A 10,252-nucleotide genomic window follows, 5' to 3' on the forward strand; every position below is an offset into this window, starting at 1 on the left:
TAAGGTGCTTTGCACGTTCTTGTCTTTTGTTCTTGTTTCTTTTGGTTTGGGTTGCTTTTTTTAAAGGACTTGCTAGCTAGTAAGTCTGCTGCTGTGAAAAGTGATATTTGTATATTTGTTAATATCACTTTTCGTAGCAGACTTACTAGCTAGCTGGGAGGCTGTGAAAAGTTATGTTAATAACCATACAAATATCAATTTTTGCAGCTGACTTAATTTGTCCCCTGGCTTGCCAGGGCTGAGTAAGCCCTGGATGGGGCGGTGGGTAGAGAGACAGTGAGGCCAGGGGCTATGGGGGGAATTGATGAGGGGCCAGGGAGGGAGTGGGGGCCAGGGCAATGGGGAGGTGATGAGCCTAGGGGATGGGGAATGAACCCCAAGCCTCACCACCCCCGGGAAGGTGGGGACCTCACTGGCTGCCTGCTCCTCTGGCGTTTATGGCTCCAGAGAGGGGGAGGGCCCAACCCCTTCTGGTGGCCCTGGGGGAGAGGCACTGCTTTGAGCCCCTCCCCCCTCCAGTCACTGGCCAGGAGGCTGTGGCCGCAAGAAAAGCCCCTGGTGGCTGCATTTTGAGAAATGCTGCTCTAGAGCCTAATAAATACACCCATAATTCTAGGTCCTCCTTTACGAAGCAAAGCACTTCAGCATGTGCTGAAATGCAGTTGGGTTCTGTGGGATTGCGACAGGCTGCTATCAGCAGCACCCCGATCACTGACATTGCTGCAGCCTGGCGAAGGCTGCAGGCCCAGCGGAAGCCAATTATACACTTTCTGTTGGGGGATTATGAGCACCTGGGTGGTAATCACTGGGCTAAAGAGGGAATTGGGAGAATATACGTGCAAGGAACAGGAAGCAAGGGGCAGCCCAGAAGGAAGCTCAGGTGAGGAGTGAGAGCTTACCCTTGCTGTTAGCGTGCATTACACTGAGCTACTTGGTGTGACGCATGGTCAGAAAGGGTTAAACATCCTGCAAAATAAATGACTCAGATTCAACCCTTAAAGACATATGGGGAGATAATGTTTGTGGTTTTGTGTGTGTGTGTGTGTGTGTGTGTGTATATATAGGTAGTGGTCAACAATGTAATCAACTCCCTGTCTATGCTGTATTCTGATAATTCAGAGATCAAAATAACTTCCTAGCATTTAAATGATTTGTAAACACGGGATATCGCTGTATTCATCTCTCTTTGAAATGTAGAGCCAATTATCTGTGAATAGTGGAGGAAAAGGCAATTGTCTTAAGTTAATTCATATAGCTCAGTACCACTGATGGACCTCCTTCAAAGTCACCCTAATTACCTATTGTTTCCCAAGGGACTCCGACATGTCAAAGAAGGTTTGAAATTGTATAAAAGATCTTTGGGTCCCAATCCCTTTTATCTCAGCTCTGCTTAAGCTTCATCAGGGGAAGTTTGAGTCGCAAGATTGAGGTCCCAGTTCAGTTGGAAACACCATGAATATGATATTGGACATTGGACTATAACCTATGGACTAAATTCTAAAAGAACTTTTTGCAATTACAAAGCTCACCATCTCTGCTATGTATCTGAACCTCAAGAATTGAACTCATGTCTGTATGCATATTGATCTTTTAACCATACTCTCTCTTTTCTTTTTTAATAAATTTTAGTTTAGTTAATAAGAATTGGCTGTAAGAGTGTATTTGGGTACGCTCTGGAATAGTCATTAACCTGGGAGGTAATGTGTCTGATCCTTTGGGATTGGTAGAACCTTTTCTTTTATACAATGAAATAAGATTTCCAGAAATTTTCATCATATTTGACGTGGGTACCTGGATGGAGGCCTAAGGCTGGGTTACTTTAAGGGAACTGTGTTGTTTGGCTTCTGGGCAACCAGTGAGGTAATAAAGAAGCTGTTTTGTGCTGGCTTGGTAAATCTAAGTATTGAAAAATCCATCAGCTTTGGGGTTGTCCGCCCCTTTCTTTGCCGTTCACCCTAATTGAGTGACCTCAGCTGGTCCCCACTGGGATTCCAGTCACATTTGGCAAAGAAAGAATAAATAGACACTTGGTGAGAAAGGTAACAACTCGGTGTGTGTTTGACCATGAAACCACACGAACTGGCCAGGTTAACCCAGTAGTGACAGAGACACCCTGTGACATGTCGGGACTTGTTCGGGATCAGTAACTAACTTGCTCAGCTGAAAAGGATATGTGAGAAGGTGGGAGATCCGGACACCGTGGATGAGATGCTGTGCCAGCTAGTGGAACAACAAAAGGAGATGCAGCAGACCCAGGAGGCAGAGAGGCAAGCACTTCTGAGTTGGCAGGCGGAGCAGCAGTGAACGTTACAAGAATTCATCAAGGAGCAGGCCCAGGTACTCCAACAGCTCCTGTAGAGGCTGGCGAGTGCCAGTGAGGGGACTGGAAATCGAACGGTGGGTCTGGGACTATGTGAGATGGTCCCAGGGGATGGCCCCGATGCCTGTTTACTAACCTTTTGGGATGGTGGCTGCTAATGCCAGATGGGACAAGGGTGCATGTGCATTGCAGCTAGCCCCTTAATCTGTCTGGCGAAGCTCTAGCCCTGAGCAAACACCAGGCCAAAAGACTATGATACACTGAAGGCTGCTACTGTGGATAGGGTTAGCCTGTCAGCTGAGAAATACCACCAAAAATTCAGGACAGCCAGATGGAACAGCGGGATACAACGCAGCAAATGTAGGACTGGGCCACTCGATGGTTGTGGCTGGAATACACCAGACCCTGAAGACCTAATGGACTCCGTTTTTCTGGAGCAGTTTACACAGAGCATCCCTGAGACTACAAGGGTCGAGGTTTGGAGGCACCAGCCAGAATCATTAGAGGCAGCGGTAAAATGAACAGAGGAGTATGTGGCGGCAGACTTGCCATGGAAAGAGCTCTGTACCCCTGTAATCAAGGGCACGGGGAAGAAGGTTGAAGAACCATGTGCAGCAAAGTCCAGGAAGAGGATGCCCAAATAAAACAATGGTGCCTCAGTTGGCCGTGCAGAAGTCTGCTCCCAGGGCAGGAACGAAGGACGCATATAGAGAGACTGCCCCTACATGGACTGTGGGTTTGCAGAATTCTGGGGGTGGAGAGGTGTGACATACCAGGGTACAATCCAGGCTGATGAGTAGCTGCGTCAGCCTGCCCTCTTCCCTGAGATGCCTTTACACTGCTTTGCTGCTGTAGCCTCCAGTCTGGACTGCTCACAAACAGCCTCCAGCATGCAAGTCATTCCCAGCTATGTCTGTGGGTGAGCTGCAGCCTTGGTTCCTACAAGCCTTTGTTATACTGCCAACCAAACTCACTCGAGTCTTAGATTTCCCCCCAGAAAGGTATGTCCTGTACTGCCCAGCCCTCTCCCAGACAATACTAGTTTATATAAAGTCCGTCATTTCATCAATAGAAATAATGTGTGCACATCTTGTTACTCCATACAGAGTTTCCCATACACTTCAATTTAAACACACCGGAATAGACCAAACAATAAAACAAGTTTATTAACTACAGAAAGAGAGATTTTGAGCTAGTACAAGTAATGAGGCATAAAAGTCAGAACTGGTTACAAGAAAATAAAGAAAAAACACCACTTGTGCCTAATTTAACAAATTACGTTAAACTCAAGGCAAAGTTTTCTCGCCGCATGCTCTCAGCATCCTTACTGACCAAACTTCTTCGGTAAGGATCCCATCTCCAGTTCAGTGGCTGCTTCCTTGGTCATTTCTGGTGCAGTGAATCGATGGGCAGGGGGTGGGTGGTGCCTTGAGGCGTCTGTCCCTGCTTTTTATAGCATCAGTCACATGGATAGATATAAGCCCAGAGCCAATTAAACTGGAGGAAAGACCTGTGGGATGTGATTGGTGCGATGACCTAAGGGCTGAGGTGGTGCTGTGGGGAAAACCTCCACCCTCAAAATGTACTTTTTGTGGGTGGAAGGCAGGAGACGCTCCCTCCTGGTCCATGGAAGGCCATCCCCCAAGGTCCCAGGAGCCCCCAGTGGAATCCCAACCCCATAAGAGAGGGTAGGACCTGGGCAGCAAAGACGACCTTGTCAGGAGACAAGAAAATAGAGGGGGAGTTGTGTAACTGGGTGCTATCAGCAGCACCCTGATCTGGTGTGACTGGGAAACCACACGAACTGGCCAGGCAGTGCGGTTCACCGGGTAGTGACAGAGACGCCCTGTGACAGGGACTTAAGCACGTAGGCGTCGTCTGACTGCTATACTGGGGGGGAGGCAAAGCGCGGGGGTGCACGCGTTCTCGTGCATGCTGAAGCCAGCTCCCTTGGCTCTCTCCCCCTGCCTGAAGTGGTACCTGGGCTGCTGGGGCTGGGCTGGGGGATGGGATGGGCTGGCTTAATGGGGGAGCTCCAGCTGCTGCTCTCTGCTGTGGCGGCCTGAGCACCAGAGCTGTGGCCCCTCTGGCACCAACGGCCGCAACGCTGTGGCTGCTCTGGTGCCTCCCTGTGCTTCTGCGGCTGCCTCCCTGCTGGGGCTGCTGCTGCTGAGGGGACTCCACACACTGGAATCCCGCTTCCCCCACCCCATCCCCATATCCCCTTCTCTTCCCCATCCCATCCCTCTTCCCTTCCCTACTGCCCCTCCCCATCCCCCTCTCCCCACTCCCCCATCTCCTTTTCTTCCCCCTGCCCTACCTCCCCCCTTCCCCACTGTCTCTTCTCCCCAGCCCACCCCCTTGCTCTGCCCCCTATGAGTACTCACCGTTGTACAAGAAACAAGCCGGCACTAGGACCTAGGAGGCAGCATCCCTGCCCTGGCCGGGCTGTAAGGCTTGCTCTGCTCAGGGTAGGGGGTGGGGGGTCAGGCATGGGGTGGCAAGGACAGAAACCACCTCCCACCCCCACGAGCAGAGCAAGCCCTGCAGGGCAGCTCGGTGCTTGCAGAAATGTGGGTGGGGGGAGTGGCATGTGACCCCACTTTCCCCCCCATGACTTAGCTCTGTTTGGGAGGGCAATACCCCCCAGCACCCCCTCCCAAACTATGTCCATGCCTAAGCATGGTCTTAAATGTAAGTGCTTTAATTGGATATTTTGACTAGAGATAGATTTAAGCACCTGTCTAAGTGCTTTGCTGAACTGAGGGCTGAAGGGCGTGATCCTGAAAGCAATCAAGGGGCGATGCTTTAGTCCAGCACAAGTGATAGGGCTTGATACACGGGTAGCTGGATGAAATTCTGCGTTACACAGCAGCTCAGACCAGATTATCCTAATGGTCCCTTCGGGCCCTAAAATCTATGACTCTTTCCAGAGATTTCAATGAGCTTTAGAGCAGGCCTTAAAATGTAACGTCCTCTCTCCAGTCCAAGTGTCTGAGTAACATGTTGCTTGCTTATGAATGACTTGGGCTGATAAAAAATCTTGCGAGTTTATGCGGCTGCTTTGTCAGACGCGAAACAAAATGTCCAAAAGGATGCTGCCAAGATTGAGTGTGTGGAAATACTCTGGGATTTATTTATTATTGTTTTTTAAAGGTATCTCTGGCCAACACCTGCTGGGACATTTCACAAGGAGAAGCTATTTTCTTATGTGTCTCACGTGTCTGAGAATTCACATTTTTTTCTCCTGAACTAACGCCAGGGAAATGCATTTCTTTTTAAAACGAGGCGCAAACCAGCAACATTTTATTGGAACACTCTAAATACAAGTTGGCCTATGAGCCGCATTTCTTTCGGGCTGCACTGTGCCAGGAACATAGACCACCGTCTTTTATTTCCAGTTTCCAACTGAGATAGCCAGAAAAAGAAAATTAAAAATCGAGCTTTTCTTTTTTGCATTTCGGCGACCCTGATGTGGTTGCTGAGGCATTGCTTAGAAACACAAACGGTACGGCACATATGGAACTCTACTGACGAGGCGAACCCACTCCTAAAGCAACATGTTCACTCGGAAAAAATGTATGTTCATGCTAAAGCAGCAATGTAGTAATCAGTTTCAGTGGAAGTGAAAGGAATGCACTGGAGATGGAAATGACTTTCTCTCCAGGATGAGAGTACAGGAGCTCAGTTAGACACTTTCGCCTGGAGTTGCAAAAAGGCAGCTGCCTTTATTTGAAGATGCAAATGGGGCACCTACATTTTTTTCAGGCGTGTGCACGTGCCCGTAATTCTGGCAGATGGGTGGCCACATACCTGATCATCAGGCATAAATCATGTTGTTAGCGGTTTAGTGATTAGGGTGCTGGCGTGGGACCTGGAAGATTCAGATTCAGTTCTTTGCTCTGCCACAGATGTCCTGTCAGACCTATAGCAAGGGACTTGGGGTCTCTTTGCCTGAGTTCCCCATTTTACAAATGGGGATAATAGCACTTCCCTGCTTTTACCGGGGTGCTTTGAGGATAAAGACATCAAAGATTAGGAGATACTCAGATACGATGGTAACAGCTGCCATATAAGCAGTGGCGGCTTCGGGCACCAGCACTCCAAGCGTGTGCCTGGGGCAGCAAGCCGCGGGAAGCCCCCTGCCGGTCCCTGCGAGGGTGGCAGTCAGGCAGCCTTCGGCGGCTTGTCTGCGGGAGGTCCGCTGGTCCTGCGGATTTGGCGGCAATTCGGTGGCGGGTACGCCGAAGCTGCGAGGCCGGCGGACCTCCCGCAGACAAGCCGCCGAAGGCTGCCTGACTGCCGGGCTTGGGGCGGCAAAAAGGTAGAGCCACCCCTGCATATAAGCACCTACAGTAGATAGCTACTAATATTAACAGGAACAAAAACTGATTTCTTGATTTTTGTTCACATCTGGGCCTGCATATAGATGTCTAATATAATATAATATGTCTAATATAATTTATTAAAAGGCTGAAGTCCAGCTTCCCTTTTTGCAAATACAAATTGCACCTGCAAAATTTGCATCTGCATTATTTTGCCCGTGAACTGAGTTGCCACTTGCACCTCCACCTTTTGGGATTTACAAATGTGGAGTTGGAGGTGGAACCTGTCGGCTGAGTGTCTGCAATCAATGATGGGGGCAGAAATTCAATTTAAAGTATGAGGATGCCATGAGAAGGAACCTGCCCTTTGCATATTTGGCTCCATATATACCCGTACACGGGCTGCCATTAAAAAGTCAGCCTTTGCCAACTGATTTGAGACACCACCATTTTTATGCATGTTTCAAGACAAAGAAATATTTAGAACTAATCAAAAAAAGGTTAACAATTATTTCCTGCTCATTTTAAAAGGTGAAGATTATTTTAAGTACACAACGAATCCCACTGGAAAGTCATTTCCGCTGTTTCTATCTAGGGCTCTGATCTGCTGTTAAGAACCACCTCCATGTAGGATTGGTGTCTCAGAAATGATTGCTTTTCATCTAAGAAATATCACTGGTCCTGGAGTTTATTGTAGTTGTTTTATACATATGACTGTTTACATGTCTGTTTCAATGCATTATCTGTTGATTTCACCACATTTAAAGAGACAGCTATTTATTTTTTAAAATTTTTTCGAAAGCCTGATGGCAACCATGTCAATCCCATGGCTAGAGATTTTTATATAGAACTTTGTTGTTGTTGTAGATCAATGGGCAATGCACAGACTATGTTACAGTGGGGCCTGTGTTAAGGATTTGTCAAGATTTCCATTATAAACTTCTATTTTCAAGGGTTTATAACTCAGTCGTAAAAATTCATTCCAGGCTGTAACTTGGCAAACAAAGTATCAACCCAGGAGAGATTTGCTTTTACCAGATTTGCTTTAATGCTTTAAACTGATTTGTCCATTTTAAAATTATATGCGTGCTTTAGTTTATAGACTTTCCGTGTATACACGGTGCGTGCGCATGTGTTAACACAGAATCCATCCCTAGTGCTGAATTTGAAAGGAAAGAGGTGCCGGGGCTCAAGCATTTTTTTTCCCCTTTCATAACTGACACAGCAAGCCCAGAGGTGCCAGGGCTATGAACTGCCAACCCTAGAGGTGCCCGGGCTCAGCCCCGACAAGCCCTGGCACAAATTAAGCACTGTCCATGCCATACAAAACACAACGCTAAAGGAACATTGAGTGTGCCAAGTGAAGCACTGAACAAGCCACAAAAGGGCTAAAGTTGGGGTTATACATTCAGCCTTAACTCTGACCCTTTGAGCATAAGCATTACAATGCCATCCTGGGACCAGATCCTCTACTGGTATGAACAGCTGACTTCAATGGAGCTGCAGCAGAACCTGAGAGTTATGAACCCCACAGGAATGGGAGTTGTTTGTAACTCTGAAATGTTCATAACTCTGAACAAACCATTATGGTTGTTCTTTCAGCAAGTTTACAACTTAACATGGTCTTAATACAGCTTTGAAACTTTACTGTGCTGGAGAAAAATGCTGCTTTTAACCATCTTAACTTAAAGGAAACAAGCACGGAAACAGTTTTCTTATATTCTCAAATCTTTTTTTTAAACCACCCTCCCCTTTTTTTAGTAGTTTACGTTTAGCACAGTATTATACTGTATTTGCTTCTCTCTTTTTTTTTTGGTCTCTGCAACTGCCTGATTATGTACTTCCAGTTACAAATGAGGCGTGTGGTTGACCAGTCAGTTCATAACTCTGGTGTTTGTAACTTTGAAGTTCTATTGTATGTTGATTTGCCCCAGCTGAGGATCTGGCCTATTAATTAATTTGATCGTGTGCTATTCTTTCCCTATGAAGCCTGAGTTATGTGGCAGTCAGATCCAGCTCCTCAATGGGAGTCTTTCCATTAACTCCAGTAGGCGTTAGATTGGCTCCCCAGAGTACAGGCAGTGAAAGAAGCATTGGTATGTAGTAGGTGAGTCAGGGGACCGCTGGATCACCCCACACACTCTAGCCTGAATTCTTGTTGTGTCTATAACGTTGAAGTCAGTGGGAATTGCAGATACTCAGCACCTCTTAGAAGCATTCAGTCCTTTGCAGGAGGGAACTCTGGAATCATGGACTCTCAACCTTTGCTTCCATCCATGCAGGAAGCAGGATAGGCTCTTTCTTTGGTACTTGAGCATGCTAGGTTCAGGAACTAGCTACCACACCAGCTGGTAACCCAGAGCCCCACCTCTGTGGCCAGATCCTGTATCTAGCGATGACAATGACAGAACTGCCATTGACTTCAATGGGGACACGTTGTCAGCAGCGCACTGTAGCCGGGGACACATCCTGCTCCTTTGAAAGGACCCAGACCTGGCTGAGGGTTGCTGAGCACAGGCAATTCCCACTGATTTGAATGAGAGTTCTGCCTCTTGCTGCTGCATAATATCCCCATGGTTCATCTCCCCAGCAGCATCCGGATGGCTTTTCAGTGTAGCTGGCACGGGTCCTTGCTCACCCCTGTGGGGGTCCTTTAATTAAGGACAGGAGTTTATTCCCATATATACCATAAATCCAGCATACGCACAAACACACTTATAAGACATTTAGGAAGGCTCTACTCTATGTATCTTGAACCTAAGAGAAAAGCAATAAAGAGCCTACATTATACACATGTGCACTCCGAGGGCTGTGGTTAACTCCCATCAGATACATTTCAACCAGGGCTCCTTCATAATGGCCCCCAGAAGACCACTGAAATGTTGACATCCATACTTTTAAATAGGTTCATTTAAAATATAAATCGTATTAGGGCAGATTTGTCCAAAACCAAATACACAAGTGGCATAAATAAAATAAATCAGAGCAGGCTGTGGCTAACCATAAATAGCCAACCTTTGCTGGCGTCCATGCAAAATCGGTGACGCTGCAGCCAGTTTGTTAAAAGTTAGCCGCATGGTCAGGGGACTGCAATTTTGATCATCCCGACGGTCACCTGAAGGCTCAGTAAGGGATCCAAACGTGTTCTGGCAAGGGAGGATTATTCTGTGGTTAAGGCACTGGATCTGGACTCAGGAGATCTGCAGTCAGTTCCTGATTCCCTGTGGGACCTTGGACAAGACACTTATTCAATCGGTGCCTCAGAGCTTGTCTACATGGCGTAACAATATGCACTCGAGGGGTGTGCTTGCTAATTCGCACCCCTGTGTTGTGCACTAACTGGCCATGAAGACCTTGCTGGAGTGAATTAAAAGTTGCCGAGTGTGTATTAATGTAGTGGTATTTCATACATGGGATTGATCAAAGCACGCTAGGAATTTTTAGTGCATTGTCGACCTGGACACTTTGTGAGTGGTGCTAGTGCGAGGTAGATTTACACCCCTTCTCAAATGAAGTGTTTATATAGACAGCCTCCAAATTAGGTTAATCCCATCATGGATTAACCAAATTTGGAATAAGACATTTTTATTCTGGAATCAGAACGTGT

Source organism: Mauremys mutica, chromosome 8, assembly GCF_020497125.1.
Source record: "Mauremys mutica isolate MM-2020 ecotype Southern chromosome 8, ASM2049712v1, whole genome shotgun sequence".
NCBI classification, from domain to species: domain Eukaryota; kingdom Metazoa; phylum Chordata; order Testudines; family Geoemydidae; genus Mauremys; species Mauremys mutica.